The sequence below is a fragment of the Tamandua tetradactyla genome, chromosome 2 (genome assembly GCF_023851605.1).
Source record: "Tamandua tetradactyla isolate mTamTet1 chromosome 2, mTamTet1.pri, whole genome shotgun sequence".
In the NCBI taxonomy this organism is placed as follows: domain Eukaryota; kingdom Metazoa; phylum Chordata; class Mammalia; order Pilosa; family Myrmecophagidae; genus Tamandua; species Tamandua tetradactyla.
The window spans coordinates 151,144,385-151,158,254 of NC_135328.1; the positions used below are offsets into that span (position 1 = coordinate 151,144,385).

The 13,870-nt window shown below is 36.7% G+C and overlaps 1 protein-coding gene and 1 pseudogene across 7 annotated transcripts in view; one reads left to right on the plus strand and one right to left on the minus strand.

The window, feature by feature from the left end:
* TULP4 (TUB like protein 4) overlaps positions 1 to 13,870 on the plus strand; it is a 422,942-nt gene that overhangs the window by 93,104 nt on the left and 315,968 nt on the right. The gene's annotated exons all lie outside the window — the stretch shown is intronic.
* On the minus strand, positions 1,884 to 2,677 carry LOC143662658 (alpha-ketoglutarate dehydrogenase component 4 pseudogene; annotated as a pseudogene).

The following is a 13,870-nucleotide window of genomic DNA, read 5'->3' on the forward strand; positions in this document are numbered from 1 at the left end:
CTTTTGCATTCTTTTTTTCCTGTTAGGCAATTTATGGTCAACACTTTAAGCTCTCAAAAATTTTTTTTAAATTGTGAAATATAGCATAAATACAAAGCAATACATTTCAAAGTACATTGTAAGAAGTAGTTATAAAGCACATTTCAAAGTTTGGTATGGGTTACAGTTCCACAATTTTAGGTTTCTCCTTCTAGCTGCTTCAAGATACTGGAGACTAAAAGAAATAATGGTAGAATGATTCAGCTGTCATACTTACTTGTTAAATCCTATCTTCTCTGTTATAACTTTTCCTCCTCCTTTGATCTTTTTCCCAATCTTTAGGGAGACTATGCCCATTCTAATTTTTCATATTGGAAAGGGCTGTTGATAATATGGGATAGGGGCATGGAACTAGTTGAGATTCTGGAGAGATTGACCTCTCTGGGTTTTGACCTTAACCTGGTCTGGGAACCTATATGGAGGTTGTAGGTTTCTGGAAAGTAATCATCGTGCATGGAACCTTTGTAGAATCTCAAATAAAGCCCTTGATGTTCTTTAAGGTTGGCTGGAATTACATTGGTTGGGGTTTGGCAAACCATGGTAAATAATAATATCTAGCTTAAGTTTGCACAAGAGCAGCTTCCTGAACAGCCTCTCAACTCTATTTGAACTCTCTTAACCACTAATACCTTATTTTCTTACAGTTATTTCCCTCCATTTGGTCAAACAGGCATTGTCAATTTCATGGTGCCAAGGCAAGCTCATCCCTGGAATTCGTATCCACGTTGCCAGGGTGACTTTCACTCTTGAATGTAATGTCCCATGTAGTAGGGAGGGTAATGATTTTACTTACAGAGTTGGGCTTAGAGAGAGAGAGGCCACATCTGAGTATCAAAAGTGGTCCTCTGAACATAACTCTTAGACATGACTGTAGATAGGCTTAGCTTCTCTGCTACATCAATAAACTTCAGAAGAGCAAACCTCAAGATCAAGGGCTTGGCCTGTTGACTTGGGAGTCCCTAATATTTGAGACTATATCAGGGGTTTACCCTGTGGTAAAGCTTAATAGTTCCATATTTTCTCTCCCTTCTCTCAAGGGACTTTGCCACTACTTTTTTTTTGGATGTCAAAGAGAATTTATTTAGCTTTGTGATCCTTTACTTACACAATAATAACATACTCTTGGCACAGAAAGATCTTATTAATAAGTTTCATAAATTGCTTTAATAAGGTAAATCTTTAGGTTGATTTTATGAGGTTTTCATACATTAAGTTTGAGAAAGTTACTGGGTTATCACAATTTGCATACATGATCACAATCAAAACACTAAAAATAAACCACAGAAAATGACATTTTAACACCTACCAACTGCAATTTCCAGTCGAACACTTATTCCTATGCTATATTCACTGAACTCTTCATTTATTTTCCATTTTATATTCTTTCACATTTTTTCTGAATGTAGATTACAAGTAATAATCTTTTGCATTATCTCCCCAGTCTCAATACCACAAAGTCATGTTTCACCTTGGTTATATTTTTATCCTTTAAATGGTATATGCTTATTGGGCAGGCAATGGTGGCTCAGTGGCAGTTCTTGCCTGCCATGCTGGAGACCTAGGTTCAATTTCCAGTGCTTGCCCATGTTAAAAAAAGAAAATAGGGCGGGCCGCGGTGGCTCAGCGGGCAAAGTGCTTGCCTGCTATGCCGGAGGACCTCGGTTCGATTCCCGGCCCCAGCCCATGTAACAAAAACGGAAAAACAAAATACAATAAAGCAAGAAAATGTTTGGAGATGTTTCCCTTTCTTCCCTCCTTCCTTCCTTCTATCCTTCCTTCCTTCTCTCTGTCTTTCCTTTAAAAAAAAAAAAAAAAAAAAAAAAAAAAGAAAATAGCATATGCTTATTAAGCCAGTTATACTCCAATAACCTTGTCAATGTAAAAACATTAAAGAATTGAGAACAAATAATGGAGTCATTATTTCACTGATCCTAATCAGCAACAATTCTGTCTGATAAATTCTTTCCATCCCTAAACAGCACCTGAAAGAAAAGTGAAATTAGGTGAAACCTATGTTTTACCAGACATCATGTGCTTTCAATAGTTCAACAGGAGTAAAACTTGATAAGAGTAAGTTAATAGAATAGCATTTAAAAATGTAACATTAATAATTATAAAGCTTATAAATACTTAGGTAAACTTGTGGAGAAGCTGACCAAGATACATAAATTAGGAGATACAAGTATCCATCTAAATTTTCTTTCATTTTTTTACAGAATATTTTATTAAAGTTGTTTAATGTACAATAGATCATTTCTCATTTGGAAATCCCTTTATTGTAAAGATAATTATTTTCTTTGATGATAAACAGTAGCCCTGTCAGTGATTATTCTGGACCTCCACGTTTGATAAATTCGATTTCTTCTTGAGACATAGGTTTCCTTCTGTATTTCTGAGGTAATGATTTTATTATTTCTGCAGTATCTGGAGGACCCTGATGAATCAGCAACTCTGGTGATTTACTTCCCACAGAATGCTGTGAAATTGCAGATGAGTGAGATGGTATTCCTGCTGATCTCAAAGCTTCTGATACACTGAGTTTAGGGTTGTCTGTCCTGTCAGGGAACCTTATTAATGGAGTATGTGGCTTGACTACCTATACGACCCTGCTGGCAGACACCATCTTGCTCCCCATCATGACCCCCGACGAAGCAGCTGCCACTACTTTTTAATCTATTCAACATACTCGGATGTACCTGGGCATTACATTAAGCTATACAGAATTACAAGCTGTCATCCCCCTTCTGGACTCGATTTGATTGGGTTGTTTAAATGATCTATCCAGACAGATTGTGTTAGATTATGTGCCACAGAAACTTTAGGTTTTGGGCAAAACCTAAGATCTCCCTTTGGTCTCACTGGGTGGTGAAGTTCTAAAATACAGATAATGTCTTCCTTACCCCTGTATTCTGATATACCTTAGACCCGACCCATTCGGCTTCATTCCTATCTCTCATTGACGCCTGATCTAATTTTTAGTTTCTTTAACAGTAGTTGCACATGGTAATTCTGACCTTCAGACCTACACAACTCTTACTCTGAGTCTTAGGTGTCACACAGGTATCCAAAGTTCCAAGGAAATATCAGGTTATACATGTATAACATAACGTCTCAAAATCTAGAAATAACAATGAACAGTTCCAGACTAAATGTGACTACTTATAAGAGGTTATAATCTAGGCTCCAATTTTCTTTTAACTATTTTCTAAGAGAGACAATATTTCTCTTTTGTTTCTAGCTAATTTTCCATCACATAACATCCCACAGGTACATTCACCTCGTTCCATGCCTCATGACTTTGTTCTTTTCTGTAACTGCACAATATTTGGTCATATGTATATACCACCATTCGCCACACCTCATTGCATGCCTCATGACTTCGTTCCTTTCTGTAGCTGCACAATATTTGATCATAAATATATACCACCATTCATCATTGTACTTCTCAGTCATTGTATCCTTAAGCCACCTCCATCCTTTGGGCATTGTGTACAATGTCCAAAATCGACAACCCATGTCTCACATTATCTTCATTTAGTTGTATAATCATCAGCACTCTCAATTTTAGATAATTTTCTTTCCTCTCAAGGGAAAAATAATCAATAAACACACCCTTACCAAAAATCCAAACCTCCCCTTAACTTTTGTCCTTCCCCTCCAATTATTTATCCCTGGTATTGCTATAGTTGTCGATGTCTTCCTGTTAAACATAGACCATAGCATGCAATAGCAGTTCCCCCCTATATACCAATATTATTTACTCTTTGTACGAGATTCATACCTTTGATGTGGTTCATGCAAGAACTTATTTATATTTGTAGTGTTAATCGGTGGGATACATGGATCTCTTTCAATCATGTTTACCTTCAATATGACAATATTACTTATAGACCCACTGATGAACTGCCTTCATTTCTGTCTATTCCCTTACATGTAAATTCAACCTCATTAGCTAAACGTTCACCCATCTCTAACATCCATGTATCTCTATGTCCCTCATATTCTATAAGTCTCCGAGTTTTTATTTACCAAGGTCATGAAAGTAAAATCATACAGTATCTGTCCTTTTGTGTCTAGCATATTTCACTCAGCATTATGTTTTCAAGGTTCATCCATGTTGTCATATGCTTCAGGAAGTTTGTCTTACTGCTGCATAATATTCCATTGTATGTTATATACCACATTTTGTTTAACCACTTATCTGTTGATCAGCACTTGAATTGTTCCAGTCTTCTGGCAATTGTGAATAATGCTGCTATGAACATCGGTGTGCAAATGTCTGTTTCTGTCACTACTTTGAACTCTTCTGGGTATATACTGAGTGGTAGTATTGTGGGTCATAGGTCAACTTGAGATTTAGTTTTTCTGAGGAATCCCCAAACTGTCTTCCTTAGAGGCTGAAAATTATACATTCCCTCCAGCAGTGTTTAAGTGTCCCAGTTTTTCCACATCCTCTCAAACATTTGTTTGTAGTTTCCTGTTTAATAGCAGCCATTCTTTTTTTTTTAGTTTATTATTTTTTACATATTTTTTATTTGAGAAAACAAACAATATACTTGAAACCACCAAAACAGTGGATATCTTAGTTAGCTTAACCATAGGCATATTTAAATAAATTATCCATATAATCATTGTAAAACCTATGTTTGTGCAGTTTCATAAACCAATTTAAAATTAAGGCAACAAGGAAAAAAATCTACGTATTTGGAAAGCAAAGTTCTTAAATTCTAAATATTAAATACTAACCTAGATACCATTTGATCAGCTGTTAAAACTATGAATGTTCTCAGAATATCAAGTAGAAAGTTCTTACAAATATTTGTGTTGCTTTATTAATGACCTATGTTACTAAATATTTTCCTTCTTTCGGGAAAATATGAAGATACAAATATTTATACAGTTAACATATGGGAATCTTAACCACCTAAAATGGATATCTTAGCTCATCCATAGGCATATTAAAAAACATAGTAATCATCGTAATACCTGTTTGTACAAAATATTTCATAAACCAATTTGAAATTAAAGCAGGGAAGAAAAAAATCTGTAAATACAGATATCAGGGTTATTTGAATTCTAAATACTAAAGAGTGTCTTAAATACTATATGAATATCAAAACTGTGTACATTCTCAAAATATCAAGTAAAAAGTTATTACAAATATCAACTTTGCTATTGTCGTGAGCTGTGTTACTTAATATTTTCAAATTTTTAATTTCAGGAATATATTTTATTTAATATTGCTATAACTGCCTATAGTTTTTTTTTCCAACTGTTTTTCAGTTGTAAATTATAACATATATATATATATATATATATATATATGTTAAAAAGCAGTAATTTTCAAAGCACCCTTCAACAAGCAGCTACAAAACAGTTTCCAGAGTTTGTCCTGGGCTACCATGCCTCACCTCAGATTTTTCCTTATAGCTGCTTCAAAACACTGGTGGCTTTATCAGAGTCATAATAATGGAATCATACAATATCTGTCCTTTTGTTTCTAACATTTCACTCAGCATTATGTCCTCAAGGTTCATCCACATTGTCATGTTTTGGAACATTATTTTGTCTAAATGCTGCATAAAATCCCATTGTATGTATATACCATATTTTGTTTATCTACTTGTCTGTCAGTGGGCACCTGGATTGTTTCTATCTCTTGGCAATTGTGAATAGTGCTGCTGTGAACATTGGTGTGCAAATGTCTGTTTGTGTCACTGCCCTCAACTCTTCTGGGTATATACCAAGTATGGGTATTGCCAAGTCATAGGACGCCTCAATATTTAGTCTTCTGAGGAATCACCAAACTGTTTTCCACAACAACTGAACCATTTTACATTCCCACCAATAGTGAATAAGTGTTCCAGTTTCTCCTCATCCTCTCCAGCATTTATAGTTTCCTGTTTGTTTTATAGCAGCCATTCTTATTCGTGTGAGTTGATGTCTCATTGTCATCTTAATTTTCATTTCTCTTATACCCAGTGAAGATGAACAGCTAATCATATGATTTTTATCCATATGTATGTGCTCTTCAGCAAAGTGCCTATTCACTTCCTCTATCCATCTTATAATTCGGTTGTTTGTTCTTTTGTTGTTGAGCTGTATAATTTCCTTAGGTATACAGGATATCAAGCCTTTATATGATATGTGGTTTCTAAGTATATTCTCCCATTGAGTTGGCTGTCTCTTCACCTTTTTAACAAAGTTGTAGTTTTCCTTAGTTGTAACATCTTTACCTATTTTCAGTATTAAAGTGATGTTAGCTTCGTAAAATGAGATAAATAGACATCCGGAGAAGATGGCGGCTTAGTAAGACGCGTGGGTCTTAGTTCCTCCTCCAGAACAGCTACTAGAGAAGTAGAAATGATTCAGAACAGCTCCCGGAGCCATGACAGAGACCAAGGAGACAGCGTACCCCATTCTGGAATGGCTGACTGGCTGGGAGAACCCGCTCCGGTGAGATCGCCGAGGGGCACGCGCTTGCCCAGGCCGGGGCTGCAGGCGGCCGGGGTCCCTTGCTCCCTCCTTCCCGGGCCGGCTGGGAGCATTGGACAGGCGGTCCCCTCAAGCCGCGGTGGCTGGCGACCCACCCCCAACGCGTGGCCCCCCAGACCAGCTAGGAGAACTGGATCAGAGATCCCCAAGCAGCGGAGAACGGCGACCGGCGTCCCTTCCAAACACGTGGCTTCCCGGTCCGGCTGGGAACGGTGGATAGACACTTCCCCAAGCCGCAGCGGCTGGCGCCCCCCAGCCATGCTTGGCACCCCGGGCCAGCTGGAAAATTTGGACACGCATTCCCCCAAGCCGCGGAGGCTGGCGAACCTCCCTGCGCGCGGATCCCTGGGCCATCTGGGAGATTCGGATTGGCACTCCCCAAGCCGCTTCGGCTGGCGACCCCCCCGTACAGCGAGAGTTTTCCAAAGTTAAAGGAGCCACAGCATCTTTTACTGGTGGGACCCGCAGACAGATGAGTGCCACGAGCGCCACCTACTGGGCAGGATGAGAAAAACAGAGCCCAGAGATTTCACAGAAAAATCTTTCAACCGGCGGGGTCTTACACCCAGCGAAATCTGATGAAATGCCCAGACGCCAGGAGAAGATAACGGATCACGCTCAAAAAATTGAAAATATGGCCCAGTCAGAGGAACAAACCAATAGTTCAAATGAGATACAGGAGCTGAGACAACTAATGCTGAATATACGAACAGAAATGGAAAACCTCTCCAAAAACGAAATCGATAAATTGAGGGAGGACATGAAGAAGACATGGGCTGAACAAAAAGAAGAAATAGAAAAACTGAAAAAACAAATCACAGAACTTATGGGAGTGAAGGACAAAGTAGAAAAGCTGGAAAAACAATGGATAATTGCAATGGTAGATTTAAAGAGACAGAAGCTAGAATTAGTGAATTGGAGGATGGAACATCTGAATTCCAAAAAGAAACAGAAACTATCCAGAAAAGAATGGAAAACTTTGAACAGGGGATCAGGGAACTGAATGACAATATGAAGCGCACAAATATACGTGTTGTGGGTGTCCCGGAAGGAGAGGAGAAGGGAAAAGGAGGAGAAAAACTAATGGAAGAAATTATCACAGAAAATTTCCCAACTCTTACGAAAGACCTAAATTACAGATCCAAGAAGTGCAGTGCACCCCAAAGAGAATATACCCAAATAGGCGTTCTCCAAGACACTTCCTAGTTAGAATGTCAGAGGTCAAAGAGAAAGAGAGGATCTTGAAAGCAGCAAGAGAAAAACAATCTGTCACATACAAGGGAAACCCAATAAGACTATGTATAGATTTTTCAGCAGAAACCATGGAGGCAAGAAGACAGTGGGATGATATATTTAAATTACTAAAAGAGAAAAACTGCCAACCAAGACTTCTATATCCAGCAAAATTGTCCTTCAAAAATGAAGGAGAAATTAAAACATTTATAGACAAAAAGTCACTGAGAGAATTTGTGACCAAGAGACCAGCTCTGCAAGAAATACTAAAGGGAGCACTAGAGTCAGAACCGAAAAGACAGAAGAGAGAGGTATGGAGAAGAGTGTAGAAAGAAGGAAAATCAATATGATATATAAAATACAAAAGGCAAAATGTTAGAGGAAAATATTATCCAAACAGTAATAACACTAAATGTTAATGGACTGAATTCCCCAATCAAAAGACACAGACTGGCAGAATGGATTAAAAAACAGGATCCTTCTATATGCTGTCTACAGGAAACACATCTTAGACCCAAAGATAAACATAGGTTGAGTGAAAGGTTGGGAAAAGATATTTCATGCAAATAACAACCAGAAAAGAGCAGGAGTAGCTATACTAATATCCAACAAATTAGACTTCAAATGTAATACAGTTAAAAGAGACAAAGAAGGACACTATCTACTAATAAAAGGAACAATTAAAAAGAAGACATAACAATCATAAATATTTATGCACCAAACCAGAATGCCCCAAAATACGTGAGGAATACACTGCAAACACTGAAAAGGGAAATAGACACATATACCATAATAGTTGGAGACTTCAATTCACCACTCTCATCAATGGACAGAACATATAGACAGAGGATCAATAAAGAAATAGAGAATCTGAATAATACTATAAATGAGCTAGACTTAACAGACATTTATAGAACATTACATCCCACAACAGCAGGATACACCTTTTTCTCAAGTGCTCATGGATCATTCTCAAAGATAGACCATATGCTGGGCCACAAAGCAAGTCTTAACAAATTTAAAAAGATTGAAATCATACACAACACTTTCTCGGATCATAAAGGAATGAAGTTGGAAATCAATAATAGGCGGAGTGCCAGAAAATTCACAAATACGTGGAGGCTCAACAACATACTCTTAAACAACGAGTGGGTCAAAGAAGAAATTGCAAGAGAAATTATTAAATGCCTCGAGGCAAATGAAAATGAAAACACAACATATCAGAACGTATGGGACGCAGCAAAGGCAGTGCTAAGAGGGAAATTTATTGCCCTAAATGCCTATATCAGAAAAGAAGAAAAGGCAAAAATGCAGGAATTAACTGTCCACTTGGAAGAACTGGAGAAAGAACAGCAAACTAACCCCAAAGCAAGCAAAAGGAAAGAAATAACAAAGATTACAGCAGAAATAAATGAAATTGAAAACCTGAAAACAATAGAGAAATCAATAAGACCAGAAGTTGGTTCTATGAGAAAATCAATAAGATTGATGGGCCCTTAGCAAGATTGACAAAAAGAAGAATAGAGGATGCAAATAAATAAGGTCAGAAATGGAAGAGGAGACATAACCACTGACCTCACAGAAATAAAGGAGGTAATAACAGGATACTATGAACAACTTTACGCTAATAAATACAACAATTTAGATGAAATGGACGGGTTCCTGGAAGACATGAACAACCAACTTTGACTCAAGAAGAAATAGATGACCTCAACAAACCAATCACAAGTAAAGAAATTGAATCAGCCAATCAAAAGCTTCCTAAAAAGGAAAGTCCATGAACAGACAGCTTCACATGTGAATTTTATCAAACATTCCAGAAAGAATTAGTACCAACTCTCCTCAAACTCTTCAAAAAAAATCTAAGTGGAGGGAAAGCTACCTAATTCGTTCTATGAAGCCAACATCACCCTCATACCAAAACCAGGCAAAGATATTACAAAAAAAGAAAACTACAGACCAATCTCTCTAATGAATATACATGCAAAATACTCAACAAAATTCTAGCAAATCATATCCAACAACACATTAAAAGAATTATCCATCATGACCAAGTAGGATTCATCCCAGGTATACAAGGATGGTTCAACATAAGAAAATCAATTAATGTAATACACCATATCAACAAATCATAACAGAAAAATCACATGATCATCTCAATTGATGCAGAGAAGGCATTTGACAAGATTCAACATCCTTTCCTGTTGAAAACACTTCAAAGAATAGGAATACAAGGGAACTTCCTTAAAATGATAGAGGGAATATATGAAAAACCCACAGCTAATATCATCCTCCATGGGGAAAAATTGAAAACTTTCCCCTTAAGATCAGGAACAAGACAAGGATGTCCATTATCACCACTATTATTCAACATCGTGTTGGAAGTTCTAGCCAGAGCAATTAGATAAGAAAAAGAAATACAAGGCATCAAAATTGGAAAGGAAGAAGTAAAACTATCACTGTTTGCAGACGATATGATACTATACGTCGAAAACCCGGAAAAATCCACAACAAAACTAGTAGAGCTAATAAATGAGTGCAACAAAGTAGCAGGTTACAAGATCAACATTCAAAAATCTGTCGCATTTCTGTACACTAGTAATGAACAAGCTGAGGGGGTAATCAAGAAATGAATTCCATTTACAATTGCAACTAAAAGAATAAAATACCTAGGAATAAATTTAACTAAAGAGACAAAAAACCTATACAAAGAAAACTACAAAAAACTGTTAAAAGAAATCACAGAAGACCTAAATAGATGGAAGGGCATACCGTGTTCATGGATTGGTAGACTAAATATAGTTAAGATGTCAATCCTACCTAAATTGATTTACAGATTCAATGCAATACCAATTAAAATCCCAAAAATGTACTTTACAGAACTAGAAAAACAAATAACCAAATTTATGTGGAAGAGCAGGGTGCCCCGAATTGCTAAATGTATCTTGAGGAAAAAAAACGAAGCTGGAGATCTCACGCTGCCAGACTTTAAGGCATATTATGAAGCCACAGTGGTCAAAACAGCATGGTATTGGCATAAAGATAGATATATCGATCAATGGAATCGAATAGAGTGCTCAGATATAGACCCTCTCATCTATGGACATTTGATCTTTGATAAGGCAGTCAAGCCAACTCATCTGGGACAGAACAGTCTCTTCAATAAATGGTGCCTAGAGAACTGGATATCCATATGCAAAAGAATGAAAGAAGACCCGTATCTCACACCCTACACAAAAGTTAACTCAAAATGGATCAAAGATCTAAACATTAGGTCTAAGACCATAAAACAGTTAGAGGAAAATGTAGGGAGATATCTTATGAATCTTACAATTGGAGGTGGTCTTATGGACCTTAAACCTAAAGCAAGAGCACTGAAGAAGGAAATAAATAAATGGGAACTTCTCAAAATTAAACACTTTTGTGCATCAAAGAACTTCATCAAGAAAGTAGAAAGACAACCTACACAATGGGAGACAATATTTGGAAACGACATATCAGATAAAGGTCTAGTATCCAGAATTTATAAAGAGATTGTTCAACTCAACAACAAAAAGACAGCCAACCCAATTACAAAATGGGAAAAAGACTTGAACAGACACCTCTCAGAAGAGGAAATACAAATGGCCAAAAGGCACATGAAGAGATGCTCAATGTCCCTGGCCATTAGAGAAATGCAAATCAAAACCACAATGAGATATCATCTCACACCCACCAGAATGGCCATTATCAACAAAACAGAAAATGACAAGTGCTGGAGAGGATGCGGTGAAAGAGGCACACTTATCCACTGTTGGTGGGAATGTCAAATGGTGCAACCACTGTGGAAGGCAGCTTGGCGGTTCCTCAAAAAGCTGAATTTAGAATTGTCATACGACCCAGCAATACCATTGCTAGGTATCTACTCAGAGGACTTAAGGGCAAAGACACAAACGGACATTTGCACACCAATGTTTATAGCAGCGTTATTTACAATTGCCAAGAGATGGAAACAGCCAAAATGTCCATCAACAGACGAGTGGCTAAACAAACTGTGGTATATACATACGATGGAATATTATGCAGCTTTAAGACAGGATAAACTTATGAAGCATGTAATAACATGGATGGACCTAGAGGACATTATGCTGTGTGAGTCTAACCAAAAAGTAAAGGACAAATACTGTATGGTCCCACTGATGTGAACCGACATTCGAGAACAAACTTGGAATATGTCATTGGTAACAGAGACCATCAGGAGTTAGAAATAGGGTAAGATAATGGGTAATTGGAGCAGAAGGGATACAGACTGTGCAACAGGCCTAGATACAAAAACTCAAAAATGGACAGCACAATAATACCTAATTGTAAAGTAATCATGTTAAAACACTGAATGAAGCTGCATCTGAGCTATAGGGTTTTTTTTTGTTTGTCTCTTGTTTTGTTCGTCTCTTGTTTGTGTCTTTTTTTTTCTATTATTATTATTTTTATTTTTTCTCTATATTAACATTCTATATCTTTTTCTGTTGTTTTGCTAGTTCTTTTCCTAAATCGATGCAAATGTACTAAGAAACGATGATCATGCATCTATGTGATGATGTTAAGAATTACTGATTGCATATGTAGAATGGAATGATTTCTAAATGTTTTGTTAATTTCTTTTTTTCTTTAATTAATAAAAAAATGAGATAAATGGTATTCCTTTTTCCTCAATTTTTTTGAAAAATTTGAGCAGTATTGGTGTTAGTTCTTTTTGGAATGTTTGATGAAATTACCCCGTGAAGCCATCTGACCCTGATGACCCTGAGCTTTTCTTTATAGGAAGATTTTTAATGACTGACCTAATCTCTTTACTTGTGATTGGTTAGTTCTTCTGTTTCTTCCTAAGTCACTTCCCACCAATAGTTAATAAGTGTTCCAGTTTCTCCTCATCCTTGTTTGTGTGTTTCCAGAAATTTGTATTGTCTAGTTTGATGGCATATAGTTGTTTGTAGTATCCTCTTATGATTTCTTTTATTTCATCAGGGTCTGTGGTAACGACCCCTCCACCTTTCATTTCTGATTTTATTTGCATCCTCTCTCTTTTTTTCTTTGTGAATGTTTCTAGCTGCTATTGATTTTCTCAAAGAACTAACTTTTGGTTTTATTGATTCTTTCTGCTGTCCTTAGGTTTTCCCATTCATTTCACTCTGCTTTAATCTTTATTATTTCTCTTCTCTTTGCTTTGAGGTTAGTTTGCTGTTCTTTCTCAAGTTCCACCAGGTGAGCTGTTAAGTCCTCCTTTTTGCTCTGTTTTTAAATTTTTTTTTGTTTATTTTTTAGTGTGAAATATAACATAGATACCAAAAAAAAGCAATAAATTTCCAAGTACATTTTAGCAGGTACTTATAGAACAGGTTTTAAAGTTTGGTGTGGGTTATAGTTCCACAATTTTTTGTTTTTTCTTTTATCTACTCCAAGACACTAGAGAACAAGAGAAATATCAATATAATGATTCAATAGTCAGATTCATTTGTTAAATCCTATCTTCTTTGTTATACTCTTCCTTCTCTTTAAGTAACATATATACATAAAAACCATACGTTTCAAAGTGCATTGCAACAATTGTTTGTAGAAAAGATTTCAGAGTTTGCTATGGGTTGCAATTCCATAATTTTATGTTTTTATATCTAGCTGCCCTCAGGTATTGGAGGCTAAAAATAATATCAGCATAATGATTCAGCACTCATACTCATTTGTTAAACCCAACCTTCTCCGTATAACCCCACCATCTCTTTTGAGCTTTCTCCTACTCTTTAGGGGTATTTGGGCTATGTTTAACAAGAAAGCATCAACAGTACTTCAGCAATACCAGTGGTGCACAATGAGGGGAGGGACAAGAGTTAGGGGGAGGTTTGGATCTTCTTCTTTTTTAATATAGGCATTTAGAGCAATCAGTTTCCCTCTCAGCACAGTCTTTACCGCTTCCTATAAATTCTGATATGTTGCATTCTCATTTTCATTGGTTTTCCAGGTAGCTACTGATTTCTGTAGTAATTTCTTTGTTGACCCACTTATTGTTTAAGAGGATGTGATTTATTCTCCATATATTTGTGGAAGTTCTTGTTCTTGGTTGATTATTGAT